This window comes from Amblyomma maculatum, chromosome 9, assembly GCF_055883805.1.
Source record: "Amblyomma maculatum isolate TAMU_Amacu chromosome 9, ASM5588380v1, whole genome shotgun sequence".
Taxonomy (NCBI): domain Eukaryota; kingdom Metazoa; phylum Arthropoda; class Arachnida; order Ixodida; family Ixodidae; genus Amblyomma; species Amblyomma maculatum.
Genome location: NC_139352.1, coordinates 97,885,124 through 97,903,912, shown reverse-complemented (window position 1 = coordinate 97,903,912; position 18,789 = coordinate 97,885,124). Strand labels below are relative to the sequence as shown.

The following is an 18,789-nucleotide window of genomic DNA, read 5'->3' as shown; positions in this document are numbered from 1 at the left end:
GATGTTTTAAAGAGAGTTAAAAAGATGAATATTAAGCCCAGCATTAAAACCTTCTTCTTTAAACTTCATACAGGCACGCTCCAAGTTAAGACTTGGTTAGAGGAAAAGGGAATATTCGTTCCATGGACAACTAACTGTATATTATGCAAGAAACCAGAAACAATAGATCATGTATTTATTGATTGCTGGGATCCAGTCTTCCACTGGGACATCTTGCAAAGGACTCTAAAGAAAGACCTACCAATAACACCGTACGGAATCCGTTTTCTACCAATTGAAAACGATGGAGACATTCCTTACGATCTAATCATGGTTCTGGGGCTCCACAGCATATGGCGAACAAGGATGGCTGTTAGGCACGCCGATGTAAACGTCCGTCCAGTCAGGGAGAATTTCATTGAAAGCATTTTGTACTTACGAGATGTTTACCGTACATTGCCAGAACCTCCAGACTGGATTGGCGTCCTAGATGAACTTGTTCATTTTAAGAAGTTTTAAGCATTCACGCTGACCACGGCATGGTCACCGTGTATTATCTGTATATATTTGCAGTGTATTTGTCAAAGCAGGCAATAAAAAAAAAAAAAAAAAAAAAAAAAAAAGCCTCGTTAGTATAGTGACCAGTATCCCCCCCTGTCACGCGGGAGACCCGGGATCGATTCCCCGACGGGGACCTTAGTTTTTGTTTCTTTCTTGCATTCTGCGCCAATTTAGAACAGAGCTTGCCGTCTTCCCTGCGCCGCCTCGTTAGTATAGTGGCCAGTATCCCCCCCTGTCACGCGGGAGACCCGGGATCGATTCCCCGACGGGGACCTTAGTTTTTGTTTCTTTCTTGCATTCTGCGCCATTTTAGAACAGCGCTTGCCGTCTTCCCTGCGCCGCCTCGTTAGTATAGTGGCCAGTATCCCCCCCTGTCAGGCGGGAGACCCGGGATAGATTCCCCGACGGGGACCTTAGTTTTTGTTTCTTTCTTGCATTCTGCGCCATTTTAGAACAGCGCTTGCCGTCTTCCTTGCGCCGCCTCGTTAGTATAGTGGCCAGTATCCCCCCGTGTCACGCGGGAGACCCGGGATCGATTCCCCGACGGGGACCTTAGTTTTTGTTTCTTTCTTGCATTCTGCGCCATTTTAGAACAGCGCTTGCCGTCTTCCCTGCGCCGCCTCGTTAGTATAGTGGCCAGTATCCCCCCATGTCACGCGGGAGACCCGGGATCGATTCCCCGACGGGGACCTTAGTTTTTGTTTCTTTCTTGCATTCTGCGCCATTTTAGAACAGCGCTTGCCTTCTTCCCTGCGCCGCCTCGTTAGTATAGTGGCCAGTATCCCCCCCTGTCAGGCGGGAGACCCGGGATAGATTCCCCGACGGGGACCTTAGTGTTTGTTTCTTTCTTGCATTCTGCGCCATTTTAGAACACCGCTTGCCGTCTTCACTGCGCCGCCTCGTTAGTATAGTGACCAGTATCCCCCCCTGTCACGCGGGAGACCCGGGATCGATTCCCCGACAGGGACCTTAGTTTTTGTTTCTTTCTTGCATTCTGCGCCATTTTAGAACAGCGCTTGCCGTCTTCCCTGCGCCGCCTCGTTAGTATAGTGACCAGTATCCCCCCCTGTCAGGCGGGAGACCCGGGATAGATTCCCCGACGGGGACCTTAGTTTTTGTTTCTTTCTTGCATTCTGCGCCATTTTAGAACAGCGCTTGCCGTCTTCCTTGCGCCGCCTCGTTAGTATAGTGGCCAGTATCCCCCCGTGTCACGCGGGAGACCCGGGATCGATTCCCCGATGGGGACCTTAGTTTTTGTTTCTTTCTTGCATTCTGCGCCATTTTAGAACAGCGCTTGCCGTCTTCCCTGCGCCGCCTCGTTAGTATAGTGGCCAGTATCCCCCCCTGTCACGCGGGTGCCCCGGGATCGATTCCCAGACGGGGACCTTAGTTTTTGTTTCTTTCTTGCATTCTGCGCCATTTTAGAACAGCGCTTGCCGTCTTCTCTGCGCCGCCTGGTTAGTATAGTGGCCAGTATCCCCCCCTGTCAGGCGGGAGACCCGGGATCGGTTCCCCGACAGGGACCTTAGTTTTTGTTTCTTTCTTGCATTCTGCGCCATTTTAGAACAGCGCTTGCCGCCTTCCCTGCGCCGCCTCGTTAGTATAGTGGCCAGTATCCCCCCTGTCACCCGGGAGACCCGGGATCGATTCCCCGACGGGGACCTTAGTTTTTGTTTCTTTCTTGCATTCTGCGCCATTTTAGAACAGCGCTTGCCGTCTTTCCTGCGCCGCCTCGTTAGTATAGTGGCCAGTATCCCCCCCTGTCACGCGGGAGACCCGGGATCGATTCCCCGACGGGGACCTTAGTTTTTGTTTCTTTCTTGCATTCTGCGCCATTTTAGAACAGCGCTTGCCGTCTTCCCTGCGCCGCCTCGTTAGTATAGTCATTCTACTTCCGGCCACCGGCGTGTACGGACGCAGAATGATGAGCTCCGGCGGAGCGGCGATTGCGGCCCAGGCTGGCCGCGGTAACAGGCTTGTGGAAAACGACGATAAGGAATATCAGATTATTTTGCCGCATCTGCCCACCGGACGTGTTGTTTTCAACACAGTTTTTTTGCACGGTGACGTACGAGTGCGACCCTTCAGGGTTGAAGATTTCCGGGACGCCCTGGCCAAGATTGGTACGCTCCCAGACGTGGTGGCCTTGGGGGCTTACCAAATAAACCATGTCTGGGCGGTGACTTTGAACAGCACGGAAGCAACCAAGCGGCTGCTAGCCTTCAAGGAGCTTCAAGTGAAAGGTCGACGGTGTATCATCATTGACCCGGAGGACCAACAGGTGAAGCTACGGCTCCACTGGATGTTGCACGGCGTGGCGGATGAAGATATCCGAACAGCTTTTGCGGCGTTCGGCGAGGTGACGGAAGTGACCCGTGAGCGGTGGCGAGTCCAGGGAGTGCACGAAAAGGGCTCAACAACGAGAACCGTGCTTCTGAAGTTGAAGCCTGGGATGAAGATAGAAGACCTGCCTCACCAGATAAGAGTAGCAGGGGAGTTGGCCCTTGTTGTGGTGCCTGGGCGGCCCATGCAGTGCCTGCGCTGCCGCGGGACCGATCATGTGCGCCGGGAATGTAAGATTCCGCGGTGTGCGACGTGTAAGCGGTTTGGCCACTCGGAGGAAGACTGCGTACGAACGTATGCAGTGGCTACTGCACCAACAGCGAGGGCGGACATGACGGAACACCGAATGGATGTCGCAGAGACGGAGGATGCCGCAAAAGAGGTCGGAGAGGACGAGAGGGTGGCAGCAACGACAGGCATGTTAGTGCCCCCGGGGGGTGGTGACGAGATGCTCGGTGGACCAGACAGGGAAGTGGCACTGCCAAGCAACGGACCGTCGGAGGAAGAAATGGTGAGCGATGCCGAGAGCTCAAAAATTGAACTTCCGGAGTCTGCGGGCAGAAGGGGGACCCTCGAAGGGAGCAGCGGCCGAGCGACCAACGTCCAGGGCCCTGCGAAGCGTGCCCACGACGGGAGCGCCAGTGAGAAGAATGAGGCAGAGGCAGCTAGCAACGACGAGCCGCCGATAAAAACGCTAATAGGGAGGAGGGCGACCTTCAAACGAAGACCGAATGTCTCGACGGACAGGAGAGCTGCCGAAAAGCCGCCCCCGTCACAAGGTCTGCCAGTCCAACCTCATGGCTCTGGCGTCAACGAAAGCGTCTAGCGCCATGCTAGACGTGAAGGGTAAGCACCAAGCTCTTGGCCTCTTTTCACTCTAAGAAAATGGCTTATGTACTGTCACTAAAGGTTGCGACCCTTAACGTGAGAGGTCTAGCAGCAAAAAGGAAGCAGAGCCAGGTCCTGCGCCTTTTAAATGAAAATGACATCGATATACTTGGAGTTCAAGAGACAAAAGTCGAGGGTGAGCAAGAGACCGAGAGCATGGTGCAACGTTTCACGTCGCAGTTTTATGCAGTTGTCAGCCATGCAGTCGGTACTTCTGCTGGATGCGTCCTGTTTGTGAAGAAGTTGCCGGGTCTTGTAGTGCAGTCGCATGCTTCTTTTCCGTCGGGTCGGGGCGTGGTCCTCGATTTTAGTTTTTGCTCGGCTGAGTGGCGTGCTGTTTGTATATATGCACCTACGATAGTTGATGAGAGGGCTGCTTTGTTTGATTTTGTTGAAGATTATATAAACACGGATAAGCAACTTTTCTTTCTGGGAGATTTCAATTGTGTACTGAGCTCCGGTGACAAAACTAGCCATCGTACATTTAGGGATCGTAGCACAGAGGTACTTTCACGCTTGATTGACGAGTTTGCACTGGAAGACGTTGCAGAGTGTCTCACGAGCGAGCGACGGGTTCAGTATACGCATTTTCAGTGTGCTAGCCACGCCCGCCTTGACAGAATTTATGTGGCCGCAGAACTGGCTCCAAAATGTCAGGATTATTATGTTTTGGCGGTAACGTACTCAGATCACTGCATGGTTCAGTGTACAATTGGAACAAGAAAGAGAGGTAGCGGTTTTAGTTGGGAATTGTGGAAGTCAAATAATAAACTGCTGAATGACGAGCAATTCACCAGACTAGTTGAAGAAGAAATTGGCAGGATTTGTCAGGAGGACAGCCACAAACTGGGTCAAGAATGGCAACTGTGTAAGCAACAAATAAAAATCAAAGCTATAGAAAAGGCCAGCTGCATAAGGTTTCAAGAAAAACAAAATGAAGTGCATTTAAGATCTTTGCTAGATAAATTGTTAGCCCTGGAGTGTAACACGCCAGGGTTATACATGGACGATATTAGAAAAATAAAACAAAGACTTCAACTGAATGACGAAGACCGTTATCGCGGAGCACTGGTTCGTGCGAGAGCGGAAAAACTTGCCATGGATGAGACGCCGACAAAAAGATCGTTGGGAGTAGAAAAAGCAAATGCAAGGCGAAATCACGTGGCAGAGGTAGATTGGGCAGGACGCACAGAGACCGATAACGAAGGAATCGCGAAAGCTTTCCGGGAGTATTATGAAGAGCTATTTTCGTCCCGAGAGGTTAATTTGGACCGTTTTAAAGAATCCTTTCTTGACGCGATGACAAAAATTGATGACGAACAAAAAGAAAGACTGGAGCGGCCAATAAGCGAAAAAGAAGTGCAGCAGGCAATAGAAAATTTAAACCCAGGGAAATCACCCGGGCCTGATGGCCTGAGTGCGGCTTTTTATAAAGCGTTCAAGGAACAGCTATCTCCTTTGTTGTGTGCCTTATTTAATGAAGCGTATGAACTGAAGGCACTGCCTGCGTCTTTCGGATCGTCGCACACAGTACTTATTCCGAAAACTGACCAACCAGATAAGCTTAGGCAGTTGTCTTACAGGCCCATTGCTCTGACAAACGTTGATTACAAGATTTATATGAAGGTGCTTGCTGGCAGACTACAAACGGTTATATGCGAACTAGTGGGCCCTCACCAAACGTGCGGTATCAAAGGGCGATCTATCTTTCAGAACATTCACAAAGCGAGAAGTGTGCTCGAATGCTGCGATGCAAATCATGCGTGTGTTGCGTTACTGCAGTTGGACTTGGAGAAAGCTTTTGATTGTGTGGCACATACTATTCTGTTCAGTATATTAGACTATGTTAATGTCGGCTCTGTTATTCGAGAGGGAGTGGCCTTGGCGTACCGTAACTGCACTACGAGATTAATTGTCAATAAGTCACTGGGGGCCCCCATCAACGTACGAAGTTCGGTGCGCCAAGGTTGCCCCCTCAGCCCTCTTTTGTTCGGCATTTATATTGAAACATTGTGTTTAAGCATCCTACAAAACAATGACATTGATGGTTTTCGACTGCAGGAGTCAGAAGTCAATTGCTGGCTTACGCAGACGACGTTGCGGTTTTTTGTGTGAATAAGGAGAGTATAAAGAGGACAGTGGATGTGGTAAAACATTTTAGCAAAGTCACAGGGAGTAAAGTTAACTGGGGTAAGTGCCTGGGATTTTGGCACGGAGAATGGCAGCTGACCCCCGACACTTACGCTAATGTGTCGTGGGTTACAACGCCTCCAAAGTACTTGGGTGTGCCCTTGGAATTTTACAAGGAAAGCGAGCCATACTGGCTAGAGCAGGTCAGAGAAACCCGTGAAAAAGCGGAGAAATGGAAAAGCGCTCAATTATCAATATTTGCATGAGCCGCAGTTTGCAACCTTTTTTTAATTAGTAAGTTATGGTATGTAATGCAAGTGTTGCATTGCTCCCGTGTAAATGTGCAAAAATTGCATCGAGTTTTTGCGGTGTTTGTTTGGGCCTCGAGTTGGGAGAGGTGCAGTCGGACAAATTTGTTCCGGCAGGTGAAGCATGGGGGGCTTGGTCTGGGTCATTTGTTTGTGCGACAGATTGTCAACCGGTTTATGTTTTTTAGGGATGCCAGTGATCCATTCCTGCGCACAGTGTGTCAACAAAGACTTCGTCGAGCGTTGCCTGATTTCGTAGTTTATACTCAATGTATGCCGGGCTCTCTTTTTGGATTCTTTAGGGAAATTGTTGTGAGCGTGAAATTCTTAAGCACATGTTTTTCGAAAGACTATTTAAGTAATGTTAAAAGGAGAACATTATACAAGGATGTTTGTGAAGTTGGGTTCCCGGTGCCCTTGTACCGAGCTTTATACTATGGAGGCACAGGAGGTAATGTATTAAAACGCGTAAAGAAAATGCAAGTTGCTACGGGAGTTAAAACGTTTTTCTTTATGCTACATACCGGTACTTTGAGTGTAAAATCATTTATGGAGGAAAAGGGTATTTTCCTACCGTGGGGGGCCCAATGTCTCATCTGCAAACAGCCAGAGACAATAGATCACGTGTTTTTGCATTGCTGGGAGGGGGTATATTTGTGGGATGTTCTGCAAAGGACAATAAAAAAACAGTTGCCACTTGATTCCCATGGCATTAGGTATTTGCCATTGGATAACCACGATGATATGCCGTTAGACCAGGTTATGTTAATGTGCCTCCACAGTATATGGCGCGCACGAATGGCTGGTTATCACTGCGATCCAGATGCACGGCCAGCCCGCATGTATTTCCGTGAAAGTGTGCAGCGATGGCTCGACGTGCTTAAATTGCAACCATGTGCTCCTGAGTGGCTGTCAAAGCTGGAACCTTTGACGGTGCTCAAGGAATTTTAAAATGACAATGCCTACCCCTCAGTGGGAAATAGGCAACGCGAACTAGCTTTGTGTACATATATTATTCCTTTGTTCCTGTTGTTTTGAGGTCCAGTGCGGTGTACTTGTGTCAAAGTCAGGCAATATAGAAAAAAAAAGCCTCGTTAGTATAGTGGCCAGTATCCCTCCCTGTCACGCGGGAGACCCGGGATCGATTCCCCGACGGGGACCTTAGTTTTTGTTTCTTTCTTGCATTCTGCGCCATTTTAGAACAGCGCTTGCCGTCTTCCCTGCGCCGCCTCGTTAGTTTAGTGGCCAGTATCCCCCCCTGTCACGCGAGAGACCCGGGATCGATTCCCCGACTGGGACCTTAGTTTTTGTTTCTTTCTTGCATTCTGCGCCATTTTAGAACAGCGCTTGCCGACCTCACTGCGCCGCCTCGTTAGTATAGTAATGCTAAAAGCCCCTTTTTGTTTTGTTTTTTGTGTTCAGAGTGTATGCTGTGGGGATTCTGCTTCCGGCCACGCCAGTGAACGGACGCAGGATGCAGGCCTCCTCAGGAGCGGCTTCAGCGGCCACGTCAGGCCGCGGTAACAGGACTGCTGAACAGGACAATACTTACCAGGTCGTTTTGCCTGCACTGCCAACATGTCGGTTTGTTTTGAATACCGTTTTTGTGCACGCCAATATCAGGGCCCGCCCGCACCGGGTGGAAGATTTCCGGGAAGCTTTAGCACAACACTCGCTAATCCCCGATGTTATCGCTATGGGGGCGTATCGGATGGGCCACGTCTGGGCCGTCACCCTCAAGAATACTGAAGCCGTCAATAAGATTGTAAGTGTAGGTGAGCTGTCTGTGAAAAACGGTCGCTGCTTGGTGATTGACCCGGCGAACCAGGACATGCGACTCAAACTTCCCTGGCTACTACACAACGTGCCAGACGAAGATGTTCGTGTTGCATTTGCGCCGTACGGAAATGTGTCGGAAGTTTCCCGGGAGCGCTGGCGTGTTAAAAGTATGTTTGAAAAGGGCTCTATTACTAGGCTCGTCACGCTGAAGCTGAAAGCTGGCACAGTTATGCAAGTTCGACTCGCGAGAGCGCTGCCTGAATTCATTGTTACAACCAGTGATATAATGTGCCGTCGCGTGACAGGCTACTTTCATGAAGTTGTAGTTTCTTTCCCTATGCTGCATGCTCAGTTCTCATTGAATTACCTGTGTTCTCTTACAAAAAAGAAATTGTATGCAGGCTTGCTGGAAAACCTACTACCAGCTCCACTATACAGAGTAATTTACTGTGAAGGCCCAGGAAGGGATGTGTTGAAGAGGGTCAAAAGAATGCCAGTTAGACCTCACATTAAATCCTTTTTTTTTAAGTTACACACGAACACCCTCCCCGTAAAAGCATGGCTATACCAGAAGGGCATATTTGTTCCATGGACAATTAATTGTCTATTGTGCAAAAAAGCGGAAACAATTGAACACGTTTTCATCGGGGGCTGGGACCCTATCTTCCATTGGGACATATTACAACGAACTCTAAAGAAACAGCTGCCCATTACACCCTACGGCATCCGGTTTCTCCCAGTGAAAAGTGATGAAATTCCCTATGACATGCTTATGCTCCTAGGTCTTCAAAGCCTGTGGCAAAGAAGAATGGCAGTGCGTCACGCAGATCCAAATGTTCTCTCTGTACGTGAAAATTTCATTCAGAGTATGGTATACATGAGAGAAGTGTATCAGGCATTACCCGAACCTCCTGAGTGGATAGATGTATTTGATGAGTTAGTGTGTCTGAAGAAATTTTAATTTGTCTCGCCAGCTGAAGACAGGTTGGCGTCTTGCCGCATCTTTTGCACCTCCTCGTTAGTATAGTGATTCTACTTCCGGCTACCGAGCGTGACGGACGTGTGTATGATGTGCACCCAAGGAGCGGATTCAGCGGCCCAGCTGGGCCGTGGTACCAGGAGTAGGGAAAGGCCTGCCAAGGATTATGAACTGGTTCTGCCGCATCTGCCTACAGGTTCGAGTGTTCTGCATACTGTTTTTTTGCATGGCGACATAAAAGCCAGGCCGTACCGGGTGGAGCACTTTCGAGGCTCCCTCGCTCGTCTTTCACTTTTGCCGGAAGTGGTTGCCCTCGGGGCATATCAAATGAATCAAGTATGGGCGGTAACGTTTAAAGGTGAAGAGGGGAAAGCGAAGATTTTGCAAACCGAAGCTTTTGAAGTGAAAGAGCACCGATGCGTGGTCATTGACCCCTCCAACCAAGGCATCAGGCTAAAACTTTTCTCGCTGCTTCAAGGCGTGCACGACGATGATGTGCGAGCGGCGTTGGCGGCTATTGGAAAAGTGACTGAAATTTCAAGAGACAAGTGGAGAGTGCAAGGGTGTGTCGACAAGGCTTCAACGACACGAACGGTCACGCTGAAGCTAAAAGTGGGCGTTACCATCGAGGACCTGCCGCATCAGCTTCGGGTCGCCGATGACGTCGCACTCGTCCACGTTCCAGGCAGAGCCCCGCATTGCCTCCGGTGCCGCGGGAAAAGACATATACGTCGTGAGTGTCGTGTGCCGCGCTGCGGGCTGTGTCGTCGCTACGGCCATGACGAGTCCCAGTGTGTGCCCATATATGCCAACGTTGCAGGCCCCGTGCCGAGTGAAGTGGCAGGCGAGCACTTGATGGACGCAGTGGACGCCGAGGAAACTAGCAGTGGAACCACTGAGGATGCAGAGCTGAAAGAAGAATCCTCTGAGAAGACCCCTGCCCTTAAAGAACACTGTGAGTCAGATGTGATTGTTCCGTTGCCGAATGTTGCTGGGACCGAGACACCCACGATAGAAGACGGCAATGCCAGTGCTGCGAGCCCAGCTTCGGCTACGCAACACAGTGAGGAACAGGGGGACACTGAAGCTGAGATGCCAGCTGCTTCTACCTTGCCTGTGAAGCGGGTGCACGAAGACAGTGTCAACGAGGAATCAACCCAAGGAGGAGCGGAAAGCGGACAGCCTCCACTGAAGGCGGCCCCCCTTCGCAGGGCGTCCTTCAAGCCAAGGCCAAACGTGCCCCCAGACCGGAGAACTGTGTCACCTGTGCCTCCGCCATAGCGGGGGTACCCTTTCGGTCGAGACGTTAGAAGCCCGGTCCATGATCGGGACCAGCGCTTGGAACGACGGACGGACTCGCCAAAACGGAAGAATGGTCATCCCGTGCAACAGATCAACTGCAATGCTGTCTTTCTGCAAAAGAGATGTGAGTGATATGTTTCGCGATTTATAATTTCTTGAGATGGTGACCAATTTATCCACTAGCTTGCGCGTAGCCACGCTAAATGTGAGGGGGCTGTCAACGCGTCGGAGACAACAGCAGCTGAACCGCGCCTTCTGCTGGAAAATGAAATTGAGGTGCTAGCAGTTCAAGAGAGGAAAATGGAAAGCGAACAACAAACAGATAAAATGGCTGAAATATATCGTTCTAGATATAGTGTTTGCGTTTGTCATGCGGTTGGAAGATCGGGGGGATGTGTCATTTTCATCCGAAATTGATTAGAGTGTGTACAGTCTGTGTTCTCGTGTGAGAGTGGACGGCTATTGATATGCGATTTCAGTTTTTCTGGATTTGACTGGAGAGTGATCTGCGTTTATGCGCCGACTAGAACGTTTGAGCGGGAAGTGTTTTTTCACTATATGAAATCCTTCCTAATACACGAGAGGCGTGTTCTCCTGCTTGGAGACTTCAACTGTGTCTGTAGACCGGAAGATAGAACAACAGACCGTGTCCTTCGTGACAAGAGTGCAGAGTTACTTACTGGCATTGTTATTGAGGCAGAGCTTGAAGATGCTGGCTGTATAATGACGCATGAAGGCCGAGCAAAGTTCACGCACTTTCAAGGTAGCTGTCATGCAAGGTTGGACCGAATATATGTTCCCATTGATTGTGTGCCCTTGTGCTCGGAATATCAAGCACTTCCCATGAGCTTTAGTGACCACTCTCTCGTAATCATTACTATAGGCATGAAAAGTAAAGCAACAAAGTTCAATTGGGAGCTATGGAAATTTAATGAAAAACTGCTGCTGGATGAAGAGTTTACCACTAAAGTTAAAGAATATATTAAGCATATGTTACAAAATGACTCGAATTTTGTACAAGCGGGGGAGCAGTTTAAGTGCGATATAAAGACAGCTGCTATTGACCGAGCATGCACTCTCCGACGTAAAGAAAGAGGACAAGAAAAAGAACTTCGTAGCACACTTGAATACATGCTTAGCATGGAGAGCGTTAAGCCTGGCTTGTTCGCCCAAGATATTAAAAAGGTAAAACCAAACTTGGGGTGATGGACGAAGAGAAGTATCGCGGTGCGGTGATAAGGGCACGCAGCGAAAAATTGTGGCTCGGAGAGACGCCCACGAAAAGGGCACCTAGTGACGAAAAAAACTACGCAGTGTCAAAAGACATAAAAGAAATCTGCTATCAGAACGTAGTTACCTCGGAAAAAAAAAACGATTGAACGGGCGTTTGTAGAATTTTACAGCGAATTGTTTAGCCTGAAAACACCGGACATTGAACCCTTCAGAAAAGACTTTCTGTCGCTGATGCCAAGAGTAGAAGACGAAGTGGCGCAGACACTTGAAGCAAGTATTACTTCCGGGGAAATTGAGGCCGCTATCGGAGAATTAAATTCCAATAAGTCACCCGGACCAGATGGTCTTGGTGCTGCCATATACAAGGCCTTTCAAACCGAAATGGCTGTTATGCTGGAAAGATTTATTAGCGAATGCTACGAAAAGAACGTACCTCCTCCGTCTTTTCGAATGTCACACATTGTACTAATCCCGAAAACAGATGACCATGTTAAGCTTCAGTCTGTAGCGTCTTACCGTCCTACAGGTCTAACGAATGTTGACTATAAAATTTACATGAAAGTATTAGGGCGACGACTCCAACGTGTAATTACTTCTCTTGTAGGCCCACATCAGACATGAGGTATAAAAGGAAGGACCATTTTTACTAACACACACGCAGCAAGTAGTGTACTCGAATGTTATGACGCGATGCATGACCACGTAGCCATGATGCAATTAGACCTCCCCAAAGCATTTGATAAAGTGGTACATGAAATTTTGTTCTCTGTTTTAGAGTATGTCAATGCTGGTTCCGTAATTACAAAGGGCGTGAAAATGGTTTACAAGTGCTGTTCAGCGAGACTGATCGTGAATAAGCATTTAACTGATCGTATACCTGTTCAGTCGTCAGTAAGGCAGGGTTGTCCTCTGTCTCCCCTTTTGTTTGCGCTTTATCTGGAGCCTTTCTGTCTAAGATTGCTTACAAGGCCAAACATACGCGGTTATAGATTTTTTCGAAGTGAAGTTCGGGTTTTGGCATACGCGGACGATATTGCGGTTTTTTGTACTGATCATGAGAGCGTGCAAGAAGATGTAAAAGAAGCCACTGCTTTTTGCACTGCAAGTGGAAGTGAAATTAGTTGGGCAAAGTGTTTAGGATTTTGGCACGGAAACTGGCAATACGCGCCTGAACTGTTCTCCAGTATGCAATGGACAATAACGCCAGGCAATTACTTTGGCGTGCCACTAAAGCATTACCGTGAAAGCAAAGAATGTTGGGCCGGGGAGGTTGAGCAAGTGAAAACCCAAACAAACAAATGGGGAGGACATAACTTTTCTATGTTCGCAAGAGCTACCGTTTGCAATATGTTCCTAGTTGCAAAAATTTTTTACATGCTGCAAGTGTTATCTATGTCAAGAATCTCTGTTCAAAAACTGCATAGGGTATTTGCCACGTTTGTGTGGGCTTCAACATGGGAGCGTACCAGTCGATGCAATCTTTTTCATACGGTGCATAACGGTGGACTGGGCTTGTCACATTTATACTTAAAGCAGATTGTAACAAGGTTCTTTTTTTTTTTGCACGAACAAAGCGATGTTTTTCTCAGAACGGTAATCCAAGTGCGATTGCGTGATTCACTGCCGGAATATGTAGTTTCGACTATGTCTACAGGGCCAATGGCTCTAAGTGCTTTTCTTCGCGAAGTTGTCGCGTCCTTCCAAATAGTGAAGGCGAGATTTTCAAATGAGTATATGTGTACTGTTACGCGAAAACGGCTGTACAAAGATTTATTGGAAACCTTTTTACCTGTGCCTCTTTATCGCGCTGTATATGCTTTGGGTCCGGAGCGGGACGTGTTGAAGAGAGTGAAAAGAATGTCCATCAGATCGTCCGCTAAATCTTTCTTTTTTCAATTGCATAACGCCACTCTTCCGGTGAAGCCATGGCTGAAAAGCAAAGGCCTTTTCGTGCCTTGGTCTGCTGACTGTTTAATTTGCAAAAAGCTGGAAACCATAGAGCATATTTTCCTTGATTGTCACGATGCGGCTTTTTTTTTTTTTGTGGGACGTGCTACAGCGTACTATTAAAAGGGACTTACCAATAACGCCGTCTGGCATACGCTACCTTCCATGCGCCCAGCCAGGAGAAGTGCCCAGTGATTTATTAATGGTCTTGTGTATGCACAGCATATGGAGAACGCGGATGGATGTTCGCCATGAGCATGTTGTCGTACACACAGCCCATCAATACATTGTTGAAAGTGTAATGTTCACGCGTGATGTTTTCGGAGGGCAATCTGAACCCCCGGATTGGCTGCCAATCTTGGACAAGCTCATGTCACCTAATCCATTCTATCACAAGAAACCTGTAAGAAAGTGACTTGTGTTTTTAATTCCATGCGACTTTTCATCGTTCTTTGTAGTTGCCAAGTCGGTAATAAAGAAAAAAAAGAAATCCTCTTTCGTATAGTGGCCAGTAACCCCGCCTGTCACGCGGGAGACCGGGGTTCGATTCCCCGACGGGAGCTTAGTTTTTGTTTCTGCCATTATGCGCCATTTCAGAACAGCACTTAGCCTCTTCCCTGCGCCTCCCCGTTAGTATAGTGGCCAGTATCCCCGCCTGTCACGCGGGAGACCGGGGTCCGATTCCCCGAAGGGGAGCTTAGTTTTTGTTTCTTTCTGCCATTATGCTCCATATCAGAACAGCACTTAGGCTCTTCCCTGCGCCTCCTCGTTAGTATAGTGGCCAGTATCCCCGCCTGTCATGCGGGAGACCGGGGTTCGATTCCCCGACGGGGAGCTTAGTTTTTGTTTCTTTCTGACATTATGCGCCATATCAGAACAGCACTTAGCCTTTTCCCTGCGCCTCCTCGTTAGTATCGTGGCCAGTGTCCCCGCCTATCACGCGGGAGACCGGGGTTCGATTCCCCGACGGGGAGCTTAGTTTTTGTTTCTTTCTGCCATTATGCGCCATATCAGAACAGCACTTAGCCTCTTCCCTGCGCCTTCTCGTTAGTATAGTGGCCAGTATCCCCGCCTGTCACGCGGGAGACTGGGGTTCGTTTCCCCGACGGGGAGCTTAGTTTTTGTTTCTTTCTTGCATTATGCGCCATATCAGAACAACACTTAGCCTCTTCCCTGCGCCTCCTGGTTAGTATAGTGGCCAGTATCCCCGCCTGTCACGCGGGAGACCGGGGTTCGATTCCCCGACGGGGAGCTTAGTTTTTGTTTCTTTCTTGCATTCTGCGCCATTTCAGAACCGCGCTTGCCGTCTTCCTTGCGCCTCCTCGTTAGTATAGCGGGAGTCCACTTCCGGCTGCCCTAGCGAACGGACGTGTTATGTTGGGCTCCGTTGGAGCGGGTACAGCGGTCATGTCTGGCCGCGGAAACAGGCTTTTTGATTCGGACAGTGATTATCAGGTTGTACTGCCAAGTTTGCCTACAGGACGATTTGTTGAAAATACTGTTTTTTTTGCACGGTGACATCAGGGCCCGCCCATACCGGGTGGAAGACTTTCGTGATGTGCTTGCTCCGCTTTCGCTCATGCCGGATGTTATCGCCCTGGGGGCGTACCGTATGAACCACGTCTGGGCCGTGACCTTCAAGGACGCTGACTCGATGAAGAGGATACTTCGCTTTGCAAACCTGCAGGTTAAAGGTCCTCGGTGTCTCGTCATCGATTCTGCTAACCGAGACGTCCGAATGAAGGTACAGGCGCCCAAATCTTTAACTGGCGTGCGTGAGCGGCGACTTTTCTGTGCGTCAGCGCCCTATGACGGAGCGAAGTTGGAAACAGGATGAGGCTAAGCGCATGCTCACAAAGCACGCTCAGCTCACGACGCGTCCAGCGAGCGTGCTTTGTGAGCATGCGCTTAGCCTCATCCTGTTTCCAACTTCGCTCCATCATAGGGCGCTGACGCACAGAAAAGTCGCCGCTCGCGCAAGCCAGTTAAAGATTTGGGCGCCTGTACACTGGTTGCTGCACAGTGTACCAGACGAAGACGTGCGGCTCGCCTTTGCTGCTTTCCGAAGGTGACAGATGTTGCAAAGAAGTGGAGAGCACAGGGCGTGTCGGATAAGGGTTCAACAACAAGACTTGTGACACTCAAGTTGAATCCAGGTGTCAAGCTCGACGACCTTCCGCATCAGGTGAGCGTCAGTGGCGAATTGCCTCTAGTGGTAGTGCCTGGCAGGGCCCCGCTTTGCCTGCGCTGCCAAGGTACAGGTCACATACGGCGTGAGTGCCGCATTCCGCGATGCAGCTCTTGCCGTCGGCTCGGACACGAAGAGAGTCAGTGCACTCGCACATACGCAAGCGTCACCGGTCCCGGCAAAAGCGATGAAGCGTCCGAGCTGTACATGGATGAGGCGGACGCTGAGGAGACTTCGAAAGCAGGAAAAGGACCAGCGGTCAAGGAAGTATTGCAGCCTAATCTTCAAGTCCTTGTGCCGCAGAAGCGAACCTTCAGCAGTTCACGCTAGCCCACCGAGCAAACCAATAGTTACCGACCAAGAGGAATCTGGGTTGGATAACGCGACGAACGACGACGAATCGAACATCGAGGGCGCCGAAGCAACCGCAATGGACGTTACTCAAGGAGCAGCTGGCGTCGGTTCCGGTATACTTCCCGGAAAGCGGCCGCGTGACCAGAAAGATACCGAGAGTGAGCAACTGGGCGGCAGTGGCAGCGGGGAGCCGCCATCAAAAACAACCGGGAAGAGACGGCCGCCCTGCAAACCGCGGCCGAACCCGAACGTCCCGTCCGAGCTAAGGCAGGCGGTGAAACCGCCTCCATAATCCTTTGGCCTGTGTGGCCTGGTGGACTCAGTGAAGACAGTGCTGGCTATGATCTGTACGGCGCCTGCGAAAGACTGGATTGGGGAACGCTGCATGGAGGCTTTATGCACTGTGAGTTTAGTGTTTTGTTACCCGCTACGACTTCTTATTAGCGGGGCTTTTGTTACTAAACATGGCGGTTAATCTCGATGTAACACTTCGTCTAGCATCTTTAAATGTCCGGGGTTTGGGAGCAAGAAGACGACAAAGCCAACTGCGACGCCTAATTCTTGAAAATGACCTTGACCTAATCGCTATCCAAGAAACTAAGATTGAAAGCGAAGAGCTAACTGTTCGTATGGCGTCGTCCTTTCTTCTTTGTATGATGTATGCGTCTGCCATTCCGTCGGCGCGTCGGGTGGCTTCGTTTTATTTATTCGTAAAAGTTTAGGCATCAACGTTGCTTCCGTTGTGGCTTCCCAATGCGGTCGCCTTCTTGTTGTTGACTTTTCGTTTTCGAATTATAGTTATCGTGTTGTCTGTGTTTATGCTCCGAACGCGGTGAGCGAGCGCAAAACATTTTTCGAAAGCCTCGAAATGCATCCTAGGTGCGACAAGGTAGTAATATTTATAGGAGACTTCAACTGAGTTTGTTTCGCTCAGGACCGCGCAAAACATTTGCCATTGAGGGATAGGAGTGCTCAGCTGCTTCACTCTTTAATTAATGAATGTAATCTGGAAGACGTTGGCTATTTGTTCTCTTACGACGCACACCCTAAATACACGCATTTTCAAAGGGATAGCCACACCAGATTAGATCGAATTTATGTCTCTGTTGAACTGGCTTCATTGTGCACAGAGTATGACGTTAAGCCCGTAAGCTTCAGTTACCATTGCTTAGTAATTGGAACATTTGGCAAGAAACAGCGGAGGTCACGATTGAACTGGAACCTGTGGAAATTTAAGGTGAAGCTTTTAGAGGATGACAGTTTTGTAAGAGAGACAACGAAAGAACTCAATAAATTACTCTCGACGCAGGCCGAAAGCTATATAGTTGAGTGGGAGGAGCTAAAGCAGAGAGTAAAGCTTTTGGCTATCAAAACTGCAAGCGCAATTCGATATGACGAAAAAAGAAAAGAGAAAGATATGCACGAGGAGCTTGAGTTTTTGCTTAGCATGGATAGCATCCAGCCGGGAAGATATGCACAAGAAATAAAAGCCTTGAAACGACAACTTGGAAACATTGACACTGAAAAGTGTAAGGCAGCAGTGATAAGAGCAAGGTCTGAAAAATTTTGGGCGGGGGAGACGCCAACTAAGCGAGCGCTGTCAGATGAGAAATGGCACGCGTATCAAAAGGAAATACGGCAAATTGACAACCGGTGTGATGTAACTAGTGACCCTGCTACTATCAAAAATGCCTTTATAGAACACTACAATGAACTGCTTGGCCGTAAACCCGAAGTCAAAAATGGCTTTCAGGCAGAATTTTTGCGCCAAATGCCAAAACTCGATGATGATGTTAAAACGCGTCTAGAACGACCCATAAGTTTGACAGAAATAGAAAGTGCGATAGACGAGCTTCCAATGGGAAAGTCGCCAGGACCTGACGGGCTTGGCACTGCTTTCTACAAAGAATTTAAAGATTACACAGGCCAGGTTTTGCTTAAAGTGCTAGACGAGTAATACGAGCGTAAGCAGGTTCCACCTTGGTTTTCTACCTCGAACATTGTTTTGATTCCGAAGTATGATGAGCCAGGAAAACGCCTGTTGGTGGGTTCTTATCGGCCGATAAGCCTCACCAACGTGGATAACAAAATATACATGAAAGTGCTGGCGAAAAGGCTTCAAAGTGTAATACCGAGTCTGGTTGGGCCACACCAGACGTGCGGCATTAAAGGTCGAAGCATCGCAACTAATGTGCACGTGGTACGAACTGTTTTGGAGTGTTGTGACGCGATTGGATCTCGAGTGGCAATGATACAGCTGGATCTCGCCAAAGCATTCGATCGCGTTTCGCACGATGCCTTGTTCGAAGTATTGGCACATTCAAACATAGGGCGAGTGATTGAGGAAGATGTTCGAATGGTGTATGCGAACTGCACGACACGGATAATTGTGAATGGAGAGCTCGCTGACAGCATTCGTGTGCTGTCGTCAGTGAGGCAAGGCTGCTCCCTGTCACCCCTGCTGTTTGCGGCCTACCTCGAGCCTCTCTGCCGGTCAATCATAAACAATGAACGTATAACTGGTTTTATGCTACAGTCAGCACAGGTCAAAATGCTGGCATATGCAGATGACATCGCTGTATTCTGTTCAAGCATCGAAAGCATTCAAGAAGTTACTGTCCTTGTCGAAAAATTCTGCCGACAGACAGGCTGTGAAGTAAATTGGGAAAAAAGTGCCGGTTTCTGACATGGAGACTCGGATGTTACGCCTGAATACTTTTCTCGTTTGCAATGGTCAAAATTGCCGACCCAGTATTTAGGCGTGCCGCTTGAATCGTACCAAGATCCCACCCCTTTCT

At 49.1% G+C, this 18,789-nt stretch overlaps 1 non-coding gene across 1 annotated transcript; it reads left to right on the top strand.

The window, feature by feature from the left end:
* Positions 1 to 14,212: 14,212 nt before the first annotated feature.
* On the top strand, positions 14,213 to 14,284 carry TRNAD-GUC (transfer RNA aspartic acid (anticodon GUC)). Its single transcript has one exon. It is a non-coding gene; the product is annotated as a tRNA-Asp (tRNA).
* The last annotated feature ends 4,505 nt before the right edge of the window (positions 14,285 to 18,789 follow it).